This window comes from Sceloporus undulatus, chromosome 2, assembly GCF_019175285.1.
Source record: "Sceloporus undulatus isolate JIND9_A2432 ecotype Alabama chromosome 2, SceUnd_v1.1, whole genome shotgun sequence".
Lineage (NCBI taxonomy): Eukaryota > Metazoa > Chordata > Lepidosauria > Squamata > Phrynosomatidae > Sceloporus > Sceloporus undulatus.
The window spans coordinates 272,373,985-272,390,161 of record NC_056523.1 but is presented as its reverse complement, the minus strand read 5'-3'; positions in this window follow the sequence as shown (position 1 = coordinate 272,390,161).

Sequence of the window (16,177 nt, the reverse complement as noted above, 5' to 3'; positions counted from 1 at the left end):
TGATTTCGGTCACCTTAATTGGAATGCGCAGACTCGTAAAGAAGCTAAATGAATACTGTACAAAGGAAATGTTAATAGTCAATCACTCTAAAACCAAAGTTGTGGTTTTTGGTAAAAAAAACCTTCATCGGTGGAATTTTGAGGCAAAATCTATTGATCAACACTCATATTACAACTACTTGGGTTTAAGATTTCAATCTAATTTGTCATGGAAAACTCATTTTCTTGCTACTAAGCTAAAATCATCCCTCTCTATAAATTCTTTGTTGAAATTTCATAGACTTCAAGGAGGTCACTTAGTAGCACCTACTATTGAGGTTTATCAAAGAAAAAATGTTCCCCAGTTATTATATGGAGCAGAAATTTGGGGATACAACAGTGTCTCAAATTTAGAAATTGTTCAGAACTTATTTCTAAGATCCCTGTTGGCTGTCCCTAAGTGTACCCCTGTTTCCTTTCTGAGAGCAGAAACAGGCCAATCTACTCTTCTAGCTGGTACACATACTGCTCTTGCCTTCTACTGGTTAAAGTTGTTATCCATGAGTGATTCTAGGCTCCCCAAAAAATGTTTTTCAGAACAAATATCTCTTAAATCTCCAAACTCCTGGGTATCTATAGTTAGAACAATATTACAGAGCTATGAGATTAATGTGGACTCACTTCCAAATTATGCCACCTGTAGAGTCAAGCAACTGATCAAAGAGAAAATTTATCTTGCTTCCAAATGGGCCGATCTTCTTTCACTTTCAAGTTCTTCTTTTTCTCTTTGGTATCCATTGTACAAGACTTCATTTGGGTTAGAGTATTACTTTATTAATCTTACTTTGGCCCCTGCTAGAAAAGCATTTACTGCTCTAAGATTCTAATGTATGCCTTCTGCCTATTTGACAGGCAGATATAACAACACTCCTGTCCATTTAAGACTATGGCGGGTTACACACCGCCATTTAGTATGTAATGAATACGTACTAGGGTTAGGAAGGGGCGGTGCTTCCACACACCCCTAACCCTAGTTCGTATTCTGTACGTACAATATGGCGGCGGCCATTCCACACGGCTGCCGCCATATTTACATATCGGACGCTGTGCGTCCGCACGTGTCATGGCGTCTATGACGTTGCAAGTGCGCCCCTGGCGCCTCGTGACGTCATAGAGGCGCCACTTAAAGAAGCTCCATTTTGGAGCTTCTTTTTCAGTCCGTTTTTCAGTCCGCTGCTGCGGCTCCCACACGGAGCAAGCAGCGGTGGCGGCAGACCACCGCAAAGCGGCGGTCTGTAACCCACCTATGTATCTGCAAAACTGGGGAAGTGGAGAATATAGAACATTACCTTCTACATTGCCCTCTGTATATATCTCCTAGACAAAGGTTTCTTGATTGTATTTTTAAATCCCTTTCTGGTAGATCTTGCTTTCAGCAGATTTGAGTCCTTTTGGCTGGCAACAATGCATTTGTTACTTCTACGGTAGCAAAATTTGGTTTAGCTGCTAGTAAGATTAGAATTAGCTTTCTTGATGGGAATGATGGCTAGTTCCAGTCAAGTTTTATGGTTATATTATTTTATCATTTATGATGTATTATTGGCCTTTTGTTGATGGATCTCTTTTATTAACTTTACCATGTTGTTTTTGGTGATTTTAATGCTTTTTTTAAAAACTCTGTTTTTGTATTTATTGGTTGGATATACAGTATTTTATATTGTGACAGCTTTTAGCTTTTAACAATAAATTTCTACTTTCAAATGGGATGATTCATTTATATCCCACTTCTTCCCCAGTGTAGAGATCCAAGGCAGCTTACAAAAATAAAAACAAATATAATTAAAAGCAGTTAAGGGGTAAAAATATATGAAAATATAATACCTGTACTTAGAAAGACCTAGAGGTCAGTTTCTAAAACACACATTGGAACAGAAATGTTTCACTTGCAGATAGAATGAAAACAAGGAGAAAGGTATCCTAGTCTCCCAAAATCTTAAATTACAAAACTTGAGATTAGGCCTTCTCCCATTTTCCTACCAAATAAACCTTAGAAAGTAGTGGGACCAAGAAAAGAACCTCTCCTGAAAATATGTATCCACACTGCAGAATTAAAGCATTTTGACACTACTTGAAATGTCATGGCTCCATCCTGTGCAATCCTGAGATCTCTAGTTTCGTGAAGTATTCAGTCTGGTCTGTCACAGTTCTGGTGCCTTAACAAACTACAAATCCCAGGATTCTGTCATGGCAGTTAAAGTGGTGTCAAACTAATTTTGCAGTGTGGTTATATCTATAATCCTTCAGGTAGCCTAGTTAGAATTCATAACCAAATTAATAGGGATGGCCAGTGGAACATCACAGCTATTAAACCAACACTAGCCCTTTTCAAGCATTATACATTAAACAAAGGGGGGGGGGGGGTTACTATAGACTTACCCCCTTCTTCACATGTTCATGTGGAGAGTGATTTTCTGAAGAGATTGGCTTCCTCTGTGCATGGAGACTCTCCACATATTTCAGATTGTTGGAAAGTTCGCAATCTGGATGATGGGGAGAGCTTTCACATGGAGACTCTCTATGTGTTTCAGACAGCTGGAAAATTAAAAATCTCAATCAAGTAGCGATCTGTGTGAGGAGAGTGACTGGAAAATTTTATCCTTGCATGTTTAGTCTATTCCAGCTCTTACGGCTTTTTTGTATGAGTGTGTATGCAATAATTTGTACTGGACATTATATGCTGTGCCTCAGTAACTTTACAGTACAAGCAGATGTTGCCTCCAAAGTAGTGAGTGGGCATGTTTTCCTTCTTCAGAAAGGCTTTCATTAATAGTAAATTTATTTGTTTTCAAAGGAACTCTGAAAACAATTGGAGGCATTTCCAACAAGCCTGAGCCCTTTTGTTCTACCCATTTATAACATTATATCCCACTTTAACTGTCTTGGCACTATCTTCTGAAATCCTGGGATACTCAGCCAAAGAGGTTTTGTGCTTCCCCAGACTTCAAATCCCAGAATTCCACAGGATGCAGCCAGGGCAGTATAGGTTAAATCACAATGCTATGTTTGGTGTAAAAGAACCCTTGTATCCCCCTTTTGAAAGAACACTAGTGAATTCAAAAGTGATGCCCCAGTTTACATTTTTCATCTTTTTATTCCTCAGAAGAGCATCATTCACCAAAATAATCACAGGTATGGTTTTACACACACGCACACACACACACACACACACACACACACACACACCATTTCACAGGTATGGCATGTGTGTGTATAACATTTTTTGCTGTCCACATTTGTGCCCATCTCTTCAAAGTTATAGTCCAGTGAGAAGAATGAAATGTATTATCCCAAGTGAAAACTTATAACATTTTAGCTCTAATGTGAATTTAGTGGCTTGTGACATACGCTGAACTTTGTGTAACCACTATGACTGTGTTGTTAATATGTACTTGTTAAAACACAGTCCATGCCAGAACAGGAAAATGAAGAATAAAGCCATATAACCACAGCACTGTCACCAGCCACTAATTAGGCTGCCAGATTTGACAGTATTGTAGTTTAGATACCTATGCTATTTATTGTTTGATAGATATCACAGATAGACACATCAAATAACATTCTGACTGACAGTTCATGTGAGTTAATTAGCAGAAAAATTATTTAGTCTTGGCATAAGGAAGACATAAGGAAGATGTAGACGAGAATAGAGACATTCCAAACAAAAGAGATATTCAAGGTATCTATGGTGACCACAATTCTTTCAGATTAGAATAACACGAAATACACAGAAAACAAGAATTGTACTCTGAAGAGAACAGGGCACTATTTTATCTAAGATATACTGTGAAAATGTTAGAGAGAGAATGGTCCCATTTTGGGAAGAAAGGCAAAATATAAATCCAATAAATAAATAAAATGAATGTAACTGATTTAAAAACAGGAAGCAAAAAACAAAAAACAGGAAGCAGAAATGACAGCTATAATAACAATTTATATGTTACTATCTGTTTCTGTCCTCATCTCTTGATGTCTGAAAAATCTGGATGAAAGAAAATTACCTTCTACTGTTTATCTTAAATCTATCAATACATTACAATTAGCAGTAGATTGGAAGCCTTCAATCCTTAATATAAAGGCTTTTTAATATAGAGAAGTCAAAAGACTTTTCAGCTTTCTATCTACCATCTTTCTTTTATATTTACAGTGTCTGAATGATGCAACCAAGATACAAGTGTCCAGAGTTGGAAACATCTGCATTACATTTAAAAGCACTCGCCAGTCAGAGTGGCAACGTAGGAATCAACCCTGTAATTTGGAGGGAAATTCATTATCTTTGGTATTTGGAAATGCCTTATATGGGCATTGCAGAGACACAAACATCCTTTTCAGTGGTATTTCACAATGTTAATTTTAAGCGTGATAAAAAATAATAATAATGTGGCTTGCAAAGTGCAGCATATGTAATACTGAGTTAAAGGGAAAAGAATTTAGAAATTCAGTCTAAAGGTTATATATTCATAGCCTAAATAAAAGAAATCATTTGTGCTTTATGTCTATGTATTCACATAACAGGCATGGTCTGAAGCTTAATATCTCCATTTCCATCCCCCATTGTGTTTTCCCATCACTGGCCTGCTGGGTGCCTAAATCAAGTACCAATCTCACAAGTAAACCAAATAGCAACCTTTGAATTTTTAATTTTACAGTCCCTAAAGCTTTGAAAAACCAATGCACATGTAATCAATTTTAATTTAAGTCTGAGCCCACTGCTGTGTTTACTGTACATGGCCTTTATATGAGCTAAATCTAACATAATTTCTGTAATATCTTTTTCGTGGTGATGTATTCTTCTCTCCAACCTGTTATCACAAAGAAATGGAGGTGGATCATAACCAGTCATTAATGCACATTCGGCATTAGTAGGTTAGTTCTGAATCCAGCATTGATCTAATATAGAATATCCCCCTTGAAATAACAAGCAGTGTTAGTCACAACTAAAGTTCAACTGATTTTAATGTGGTTCCTTTAGATAGAACTAATACTGGATTTAACCATTTGTGGTTAGGGATTAAAATTCAGAAGACTGTTTATTTTTTTAAAAAGTAGATGTGCAGATACACACATGCGCGCGCACACACACACCCATATCCATTCATACTAGGTTCCTTCATAATTCCAGTTTAAGATTGTGCTTACTTGACAACACATCTTCAATTTGAAGTGCATCCTACGACATATCTCAATCACTGCTGAGATGTGAGCCATTGAGATATGTATCACATATGTATCTTCTAGTTGTCCATTAAATGACTACAGCCATTTTGTCAAAATAAACTAGTTGCATCAAAAAAGACAGTGTATCAGGTCAGATTTACATTCACACAGTATTCAACAATATTCAATATTCTGTTGTCTTAGTCACTACCACCCACACAGACTACAGAGCCCTATTACTTGTGAAACAACTATGCTGCCATAATCAGGTCAACTTGACCAAATTATTATAGTTTTTAAGTGGTTGCCTTCAAACATCTCAAAGTGAAATCTCATATTCTATGAACCCTCTCATTGCAACCTTGCAAGATGGACACAAAATCTAATGGCATTGCAACTGAATTGTGGGGAAGGAATGGTTAGTTTTATAATTAACAATTTTTGGCAGGTTTGGAAGAGATGTTAGAGAAGGTATTGTTCTTCCCAGATAACCTTTTTTTAAAACAACAACAACAACAAAACAAAACACATGCTAATTGATGACACTGTGAGTTCTAATCCCTTCCCCATTCCCCAGAGAGAGTGATAGAAAGAGAGAGAGAGTAGAGGGGAAAAAAAGGATACAATGATGATCAGCCACAGGATTAACACACCTGTAGTGGCTTCATGGCTCCAAATGGGTGAGGATTTGGAGCAAGAGATAACAATGAGCCCTATGCTCAACTATTCCTTCTTCCCATTAAGACTGTTTCTTGGAGGTCACATCAGACCAGCCTTAGTTTCAGAACATGAGAATGATGTCCTAGTGCATTGCCCCACAGAGAGTATGTATGATCCTGTGGTTTCAGCATGTGCTTCCCTTCCATCAAGTCACATGGCCAATGAGAACAAGCAGCAAGGTTTCCACATCACTAAGATGGCACCCACCTAGCCCCAGAAAAGAGAAGAAAGAACTTGACTTTGTCCAGGCACTTATCTTCCTCTCATGCAAATTCTGCAACCCAACATTTTATTTCCTGTGATCTACAGAAGACATTAAAGCTGAATGTGAAGGACTGCTTGCTTTCATATATAGAACATACCCTCAGGGTGATAATGCTGTTCTATTGTATATGAAATAAAAATAATCTGTCAGTGTATGGCATTATTCATAATTTAACATTTAAAATCAGGAGCAGAAAAATAAATGCTGGTGAGGGTATTTTGGAAATTGCAGTCTATAAAGTAACTTTTGGCTGCTGTGTCTTGCATGCATTCTGCATGGAGATATGTAAGCCCTTAAAATGTCATGTTCTCCTCAATGATGTGAGGCTACAACTCTTGAGACTAACACCCAATGGGAAAAGGCTGCTTTAAACAACATTGGCAAGTTGTATACATTATGTCTGCATGTGAACAAGTTATATGGCTGTACCTTGGTTTTTCATTTATGTGAGTATCTTGCCTGAACAAAGCACCTACTCTCTATATAGAATATATTGGGAATCAACCAATGTCTGTGACTACTTTCTAGATTTGGCCTTGACCTAAATTGTAGAGTGCTTTGATGTGTTCACATCTCCTTATACAGCCAGGGTCTCCTCTTTCAATGGGTCCTTCCCATTCAAAAGTACCTATTTTATCAATATTTATAAATAATGCATGTTCATGAACCTCATGAGATTTTACTGTTCAGTAACTTAACCCCAGGGTTTGGAAGGAACTGGTTAAAATACTAGTTGAAGCTAATTAATATTTTTATTTAATAAACTAATAATTAATATTTATCTGCTAATTAAGGTATAACTCAGAGCCAGCATGGTTTGAGCACTGGACTACAATTCTGGAGATCAGGAATCAATTCCCCATTCAGCCATGAAAACCCACTGAGTGAAACTGGATGAGTCACACACTCTCAGCCTGAGAAAACTCTGTGATAGATGGGTGTAAAAAGCCAGCTTCCATGTCAGTGTGGGTGTTGTTTAGATGATGCACGCCCCCAAACCACATGGAAGCCACACCAGGGTTGCTGTCAGGTTGCTTAAGGAGGCCAAAACCTGGCCCCAAAAGGAACTAATCTTTTCTGCTTTCGGATGGCAACAGGGCTGGCATGAGGACCATGATGTGTGATTACTGTGGTCCCGGGGTGCTCTGGGCAGGATGTCCATTTGTCCCACCCCTTAGTTGTTGTTACAGTTATGAAGTTATGGATTTATTAAATGTTGGAAGAGGACTATCACATTTCAAGTGCTGGCTCATAGTGTGCCTTATCCTCTATCGTAGGTGTTCAGCAGATTGGATGAAAGTGTTTTTGTACTGCAGGCCAGCAACTTGTTACTGTCACTAAAGAGTAATGATTTTTGTTACTTTTGAGAAATGGAGAAAGCTTTTAGAAAAAGAATCCAGTGATACAAACACCTTTTTTTACTGTCTTGTCACTTTAAATGTAGCTTATCACTTTTATCCTTTTCCCCCCCTTTTTTTATTTTGGTACATTAATAATACCTTATGTAATTGTACATTAATACTGTGTATTCCGTACATCTAAACCTTTTTCGATTTAACAAATTAGCTTATCACTTTTAAAAGTAACTCTTCAAGCTCTACTTAAGCCTGAATTTGAAGACCACTGATCTCCTTTCATGTTCCTTTCTCATGCTGCTAGGTTCCATTGGAAGTTCTTTGCTCTATCAGCTTCCCTATTTGTTCTTTATTCTAGGATTTTCCACACCAGTAGAGATGCACAAGACAAAAGATCACAGGGGAGAAAATATCCCTTCTATACAATGATAATGCAAAGGAATATTGCCATTACCTAAAGTTTCTTCTTGACTACCGTCCCTTACTATTTCATGAAATAGGAAAAAATATTTATGGTGAATAATGATTTGTATACCCATGTGGGTTTTAGTCAAAATCAAAAATAGCTTGAACCCTCGTACTGAATTATTTCCCCATTCTTACGAGGAGATAATTACTGTTGTTAAGAACTGCAGTGTTTGCCTATGATTTATACCTGGTAGTTCCCCTCTGAATTCAAAATTTAGTACGCACAGGAATTGTCCTAGTGTTCAATGACAAGAAGTGTGTGTGTGTACTACAGGAAATGTCCCTGGTGTCTACAAGCGCCCCAGGATTCATAGATGACAAAAGTTATCTAAGAATGAACTGGAGCATACAACCTCTAGGGGGAATACCGAGTATCTGCACTCCCATCAATATTTCTTTTTGCTGCAGGATCTGTAAGAACCTGTAGACAGAGGAAAACCATAGCTAACAGATCACCTGCTGCCGGGTGAGACTCATTCATGGAAAAAAAACAAGTAACACCTAGTTTTCAGAGGGAATGGATATATCTCTGAAGGCTCTGGAATGGCTTGAAAAGAAAAAGAAATATGCAGAGCTCCTGAATTCTTTCCTTACACATCTGTCTACCCCCCTCTTTTTTCTCTCTCCCCCTTTCATTTCTCCTTCCTTCTCTCAAAATTGCTATTTTTTTAGCTGTACTATTACACAGGCATCTTAAAGCTAATCAATATATCATGTTAAATATATAGTATGCACTTTAAGACCACTTTTAAAACTCCCATCTGGAGAGAGGATGGGAACTCTAAAATAAAAATTGGCTAGGGAAAGCTGAAAACTCCTCAGTCTATACCCACGTGCATCAATTTGAATTCAGGCTGAATGTATTTATTTTAATGCAATATGATAGACAGACAGACAGATCCATGTGGTTTAGTCCTTAACTGATTTACCTGTTTGTTTCTGCAAAGATTTGTTGGTGATTTTTGCTTGATTGGGTAAATGAGTCTGGTTAAATTTGATGAATTTTAGCTGTCATATAACTATTTTTATATCAGTTTGAACACTGTGATGACAGAATTGATGTGTATAAATACATCTATTTAGTTTGATAATAGCCAGGTTCATCAAAGATGCCAATCACATTACTTTTTCAAAAACAATCCTAACTGATAGGATATATATCCTTAGACCTTATGTAACCAACACTCCCAGCTATGTGAACAACACTACTAACTTCCTGCATAAAATACAGTCCATCCCTGACTTCTCAGGGAACACTATCTTAGCCACTATGGATGTGGAATCCCTTTATACTAACATCCCATACAAGGATGGACTACAAGCTGTCAGGAACATCATTCCACCAAGGTCTGCCACACAACTACTTCACTTTTTGTACAGTCCACCCTCCTTATTGGCAGACTTGCTATCCGTGGATGGCAAGCCCCCATTTTGTTTAATTTTAATGGGACTTGAGCATGCATGGATTTTGGTATCCATGGGGGGCAAGGGCCCAGAATGGATTCCCTGCTGATATGGAGGTCTGACTGTAATAATATGTACAGTGGTTCCTCCTCATTCACTGGGATTAGAGGTGAAGGACTCCATGAATATGGAAAAAGCACAATAGCATGATTCTTTTTACCTAAGAGAAATCCTCTCTAGGAATCTCCAGGTCTTCCAATACAACTCTGTGGTCAACATCTGCAAGACCCTGATCACAGAATCATGCTTGAGGGCCTACAGATGCCTAGAAAAGTCTCTCTGAACATCTGGTTATCCACCACAACTCTATAGTTAGTGCCAGTTGTGCTGGAAGACACAGAGATTCCTAGAAAGAACATATCAACTGAAGCCTCAAATAAATAAATCCAGAAAAGTCAAAGCCACAAAAGGTGGAGGGACAACTGTACCTTCAAGTTAATGGTACTGCCATGGGCATACACATGGCACAACAATATGTCACCATCTTCATGGCTGATCTAGGTCAGTGCTTCCTTTACTACCACACCCAGAAACCACTCTTCTGCCTAAGGTACATTGATGATATCTTCATAATTTGGACTCATGGAGAGGACTCCCTCAAGACATACCACCAGAGTTTCAACAACTTCTACTCTACCATCAATCTGGGACTATCAAGAGAATAAGTTTACTTTCTGGACACCATTACACAGCTACAGAACAGACATCTAAGCATCACACTATGTCACAAACCCTCTGACTTCTACATATTCTCACATGCCACCAGTTTCCATCTAGAACACACTATCAGATCCATAGTCAAGCACTCCGGTTCAATCAAATCTACTGGGATCCACAAGACAGGGATGTCAAACTCATGGAAGTACAACAAGCATTCCTCAAGCTACAAATGAAGTAAACAAACAAACAAACAAACAGGACAAAACCTTTACCCAGGATTAATCTATTACTGAACAGACTGAGAATAGAAAATGACAGAAGCTCACAGATGGTGATGTACTGCTCTTCACTGAGACCACCCAGACATATCATCAATGAACTACAACCTATTCTGGACAATAATGCTTCCCTCTCAAGGTCTCTTGGTCTTTCTCACCTACAGAGAGCCTACCAGCTTCAAACAGTTACTTATGTATAGGAGGACACACAACAAAGATGTGGACATGGTTATAAGTCCTTGCCACAAACCCAGATGCCAACTCAGCCCACACATCTATTCAGGAAATGAAATTACAAGATCTAATGATATCACCCACAATATTAGAGGAACTTTTACTTACATATCTTCCAGCACAATATATGCCATATTCTGTCAGCAATGCCCTTCAGCATTCAACATTGGGCAAAAAAGCCAGTCTCTGCTCCAAAGGATAAATGGACATAAATAAGACATTAGGAATAGAAATACGATCACACACACATACACATTGCAGAACACTTCAGTATTCCTGGCATTCTGTCTCAGACCTCAGAATAGCAGTCCTTACTAATGTTTGGTTTGGTTATAACTCCTTTATGTCAAAGGAAAAGAAATCTGTGGCAAATATGAACTGTACAAGAATGCTGTATTTTAAAAATAATAATAAAAAAATTGTTAAAAAAAGAATAGCAGTCCTTGAACAAAAAAGCTGTAAAGGAAGATTGGAAAGGGAAACAGCAGAATTTGAACATATCCATAAACTCCAGTCCATCAATAGTGTGTTGGAGACAGACAATGGTTTCCTGTCACACTACACACACACACACACTCATTATAACACCATATAACTCCCCAGCTGCTTGAGGACACTCTTGTAGACTTCACCACATTCCTTTCTGGTTACCACAATACATTCCAATATTCTTACTACCATTCATATTATTTACTTGTTTTTTGGTAACATCCTTCTTTTTGTCTTATTCCCCAGTGACCGTCCATTAAAACGGCACTTGTTACTTCATCTCAGTAACCACAGGTTTTGCATTTCTGTTGCTATGCTCACACACAGCCTGCTTATATAGATCTTTCCTTGGACCATACACTTCATGCATCTGAGAAAGCTGACTCAAATCTGTGAAAGTTTAGCTTCTTCCTTATAAATCCAACACACAGTGCAGAAATAATCCAGTCTGAGACCGTTTAACTGCCCTGCTCAGTGCTAGGGAATCAAGGGAATTGTACTTTATTGTGGCACCAGAGCTCTCTGACATACAAGGCTAAATGTCTCACAAAACTACAGTTCCCAGAATTCTCTAGTTTTGAGCCAGGGCAGTTAAAGCAGTTTCAAACTGGATTATTTCTGCAGTATGTTTTGGACCTAAGTTAGTTTCATAGTTGCTACATGTTCCTTTTGTACACTGATAGGATAACGTTGATCATTTTACATGACACTGTTCGTATAATGGAAAGGTAACCCTCACTTTAATATAGGGAAATAATTCTTCAGTAAGAGTGTATTTACACTATAGAAATAATGCAGTTTGATGCCACTTAAACTGCCATGGCTCTCTGTTAGTTTTACTGGGAATAAAGTAACTAGGAGGTGAAGCCCCCCCTCCATACACCATCATCCAGAGGGAGAGAAGGGTAAGCCAGCTCCATCAGGCCTTGCCTGAAAGAAGAGGCCCCCCTCCATCCACCATCATCCAGAGGGAGAGAAAGGCAACCCAGCTCCATCAGGCCTTGCCTGAAAGAAGACCCCCCCCCTCCATCCACCATCATCCAAAGGGAGAGAAAGGCAAGCCATCTGGCCTGGAGGGAATAAAAAAGCAGGCCCTTCTCCATTGGGCCTAGCCAGAAGAAGAAGAAGAAGAAGAAGAAGAAGAAGAAGAAGAAGAGCCCTCCCTTTAAGCCTGAGGGCAGGGAACAGTTTAAGTAAAAAGATTGTATGTACAGCACTGTATAAATTTACAGCACTATAAAAATAAAGCTTAATAATAATAATAATAATAATAATAATAATAATAATAACAACAACAACAATAATAATAAGCAGGTCAGCAGCTTAGAGTGGCCTCTGGCCACTCCAGCCCTGATTGGCCCCTAATTGCCGCGGTCCTGAGTGGACTACCAGCAGCTTTTTGCTGCTCCTTTTCTGGCCAGCTTCGGGCTGCCATAGCAGCCACAGAGTCACTTCCAGACATGTCAGAGCCTTGTGTCATCTGCACGCCATGCCCCCAAAGTGGCTGGAAACCACACCTTTTTGCTTGTCTGTTTCGGGCTCTAATTTCCAATACTCTTCCCCCCACACATACAGAATGACACTCCCAAATGGGTGGATATTCTTGTTAATTGATAATTAAATGATTATGCTGAAGAATTTTTTTTGTAACATTTCTATAATTCCCCTAAATCCTTTTTTCAATTGACACCTGATAGAGAGTTTTATGCCATTCTTGATCCCTCGCTGATATGTATGGACATTGTATTCTGTCTACATGGATACTTGGTCACTATGGTATTTTTATACTGGCTCTATGCCATAATAAATTGTTGTGTGTCTTATCTACAGAATGACACTTTAAATATGAAAGTTGCACCTCCCACTTCACAGACTTTTCTGTAGCCTAGAAAATAAGTGGTACAAATCAATATTCAAATAATTCAGAATATCTAAGATGTTTGTGTATTACAAATACATACTGAATGGCACTGATCATGGCAGAGAATTCTTGCAAAAACTATACAAATATTACAGCTTAACTTCTATATCGTTCATATTACACCTAAGCCATATGTACATTCTGCCTGTGTTTGTTTTTTTCCAGGTGTGTTCCTAATTCAGTGACATTTCAACTATCACACAGGCCTGACAATAAGCTCACAAATGTAAGATAACCAATATAGATTTGAATGCAGGTTTATATTCATATTTTGCTTGATAGGCATTATCTGAGCCCAGTCTCGAGTAAAGAAAAGGTAGCTTCAAATGCATTTTGGATCACTGTACTATGAGATCGATGTAATGACCAGTTTTGCCTTGTAGTTGCTGTCAAAAAATTAACCACAGAACACAAACGTGGGAGAAAGGCCACAACTTTATTAAACCATTGGTAGGGTTGGCACAAAGCATAAGGTCAGGATCTGTGCAATCAAACAACCACCCTGTTGTTTGATTATCCAAAGCCGGGTCCCTACCCGGTGCTTGGGATGACCTAGGGGCTAAGGAACACTGCTTGAGCGCAAACCATGCCTTGCGTTCCCCCATTCACAAAGCCCCTAGTCATCGGGAGGCGCACCTGCGTTCTGGCCCCCGCAATGGCCAAATGCCCTCGCTCCTCGCCCCCGGGTACCTTGTGACTCCCAAACCAGAACTCCATAGCCCTGGTGCCAACCAATATTCAGATCCTGGCCTATGCTGCCGCCACAAAGGCCTGCGCAGAAGGCCTGCCGCCAACCCTGCCAAGAGCGATTTTTAAGTCCGCCACATTGGTCCAGAAATGGGCGAACATACCAACCAAGGCCTTAAATCTCTAGTGACCCACACGTTTATAACCACTGCGGGCAAACCAGCCCTAGAAGCAGCAGTGGCAGCACCAATCTGAAAAGAATGTACACCGGACTCTATTGCAGGGGAACCCAAACAAGTAATGGTTTTTCTCAGCACAGAAACAAATGATATCTGTTGAGGGGAGAACCATCAACATGAATACACAAAAATTTGGCCACCAAAGGCCTGATGTCCCAAAAGAGTCTGAAAGCTTGAACAGGACAAACAGGGGAGCCACTAAAATGATGCAGCACCACAATCTGGCCACCCCCCAGCTGATCGCACTTAGGGCGACGCAAAGTAAGCGAAACAGCATGAATTAAAAAGGCAAGATCAGAAGCGCTCAGTGCCCTGTCGGTCAAATCGCTCTTGGACCCCGCTACTAATTCACGTAGGTGAAAAACTCCAAAATTGCCACTGAAAAAGCAGCAATGAACAGCTGAACCTCAAAACTTGACGAGCAAACATCAGGGAGAGTGTTGCAATTGTTACAAAGCATTTGTAAACATATATGGCGTCTGTCATCCTAATGCAGGAAATAATCACTTTTATAATCTTCTACAGCCCTTTTATTAAAAGGATGCGCATGGAACTGCAAATCCTCCAACCTTTGAAAAGAAAGAAATGCCAGCCAAGTGGATGGACATTGAAATAGGCTCTACATATTATGTCGTAGCCAAACAAGAAAACGTAAAACCACCTCAGTTGACAAAGGCCACATATGCTGAGTTCCAGGATCATGAAAATACTCTGAAAATCCTGGGACATGTTGAGCTCTAAAGGAAATATTGAGAATTAAAAAACACAACACAAACTTTTCCAACAATCCCTCAACCCTCTGGAATATAGCTGACTGCTCATTCATGACAGACACCACAGCTTGGTCGTCACACCCAAAAAGAACCATTTGATATCAAACACGGTGTACCAAAGATGAACGGCCACAACAATAGGAAAAATTCCAAAATTGTCATGTCCCTGAGGCATGGCTATGTCAAATTAAAATTGGTCTAGAAACTGGAAACCAAGGAGATGAAATCATCCGTATAAACCAGAAGGAGCCTAAAAGCAGACTAAATGTCACACTTGGCCAACAGTGCCCCAGTGCCACAGACCTTGACAAACTGGATTGTAAGAACATTAGAAGCATAATTTAGAAAGCAAAGCTTGTCAGGGATAACATCATAAACAGAAAAACCCGGAGGGTGAGACAGGTAATTATCCTGAACTCACCAGGAGCTATATTAGGTAAAAACACCCAAAGGAGAAAATGCAGATTGTCAAAAGGAGGGAGAGGAAAAAAAGGGGGGGGGCAGCGACACACCCAGCCTGGATCTCTTTTGTGATCTAAACGAAGGACCACAGGCATGGATCTAGTTGCATAGCAAATTCTAAGGGCACTGATGTGCCAAATGGCCAGAAACAGGGATCCTGAAACCAAATAAAAAACCATAGGCCAAATAGGAAGCAGCTTACATATTAGGTTATGCTTCCAACAAATGAATAAGAGCCTAAAGATTGTCAGGCGATAAGGCATAAGGAAGAAAGAACAACAAACGAAACCACCCGATCATAATTGGCTCCCTGCCTGACCGGCAACTGACCCGCCAGTCCCATTGCTCTTTCCAGAGGATGATGCAGCAGGGCGCCCTCCACGAAAGGGCTGAGAACCTAGGGTAGATCGGGTGCAGGACGTTTTAGGATGAGACCCTCTACAATTGGCACAACAATGTTCATATTTACAATTGATACGTGTACAACGACTGGAATTATAATCCCAACATGACAAAAACTTAGAGTCATTTTTTACAGGCCCTTTCTGAGGGCCCTTGAGCCTAGCAGACGTGCCCACTTCCAGGAGCCAAATCTCGTGATGCAGCAGGTCCCACCGCTCTCGAGAGTTCTGAGAGGCATGCTGTCGAAAAGCTGCATCGTAGGCAATGGCCGCTGCATCCCCAGCAAAGGCCCTGGCACGTTGAACATTCAAAAGGTGACTCAGAAGATGCCAAGCACGCTCAGGGAAAGCCATGGAGACCACAGTGGCAAATATGGTATAGCCCTCTAGCCAATTAGAGAAAGTAGGCTCTGCCGGAGCTACCTTGGGCTTATGTCTATCCTTTTTGACCGAAGTAACGGCGACAGCCTCTTTTCCTTTTGGCTGTAGAAGGGTGAAGACATCTACGTAACAACCTCTGAGAATGTTGTTACGTAACTTCTTGGACAGATGGGCTCCCGGAGGGCGC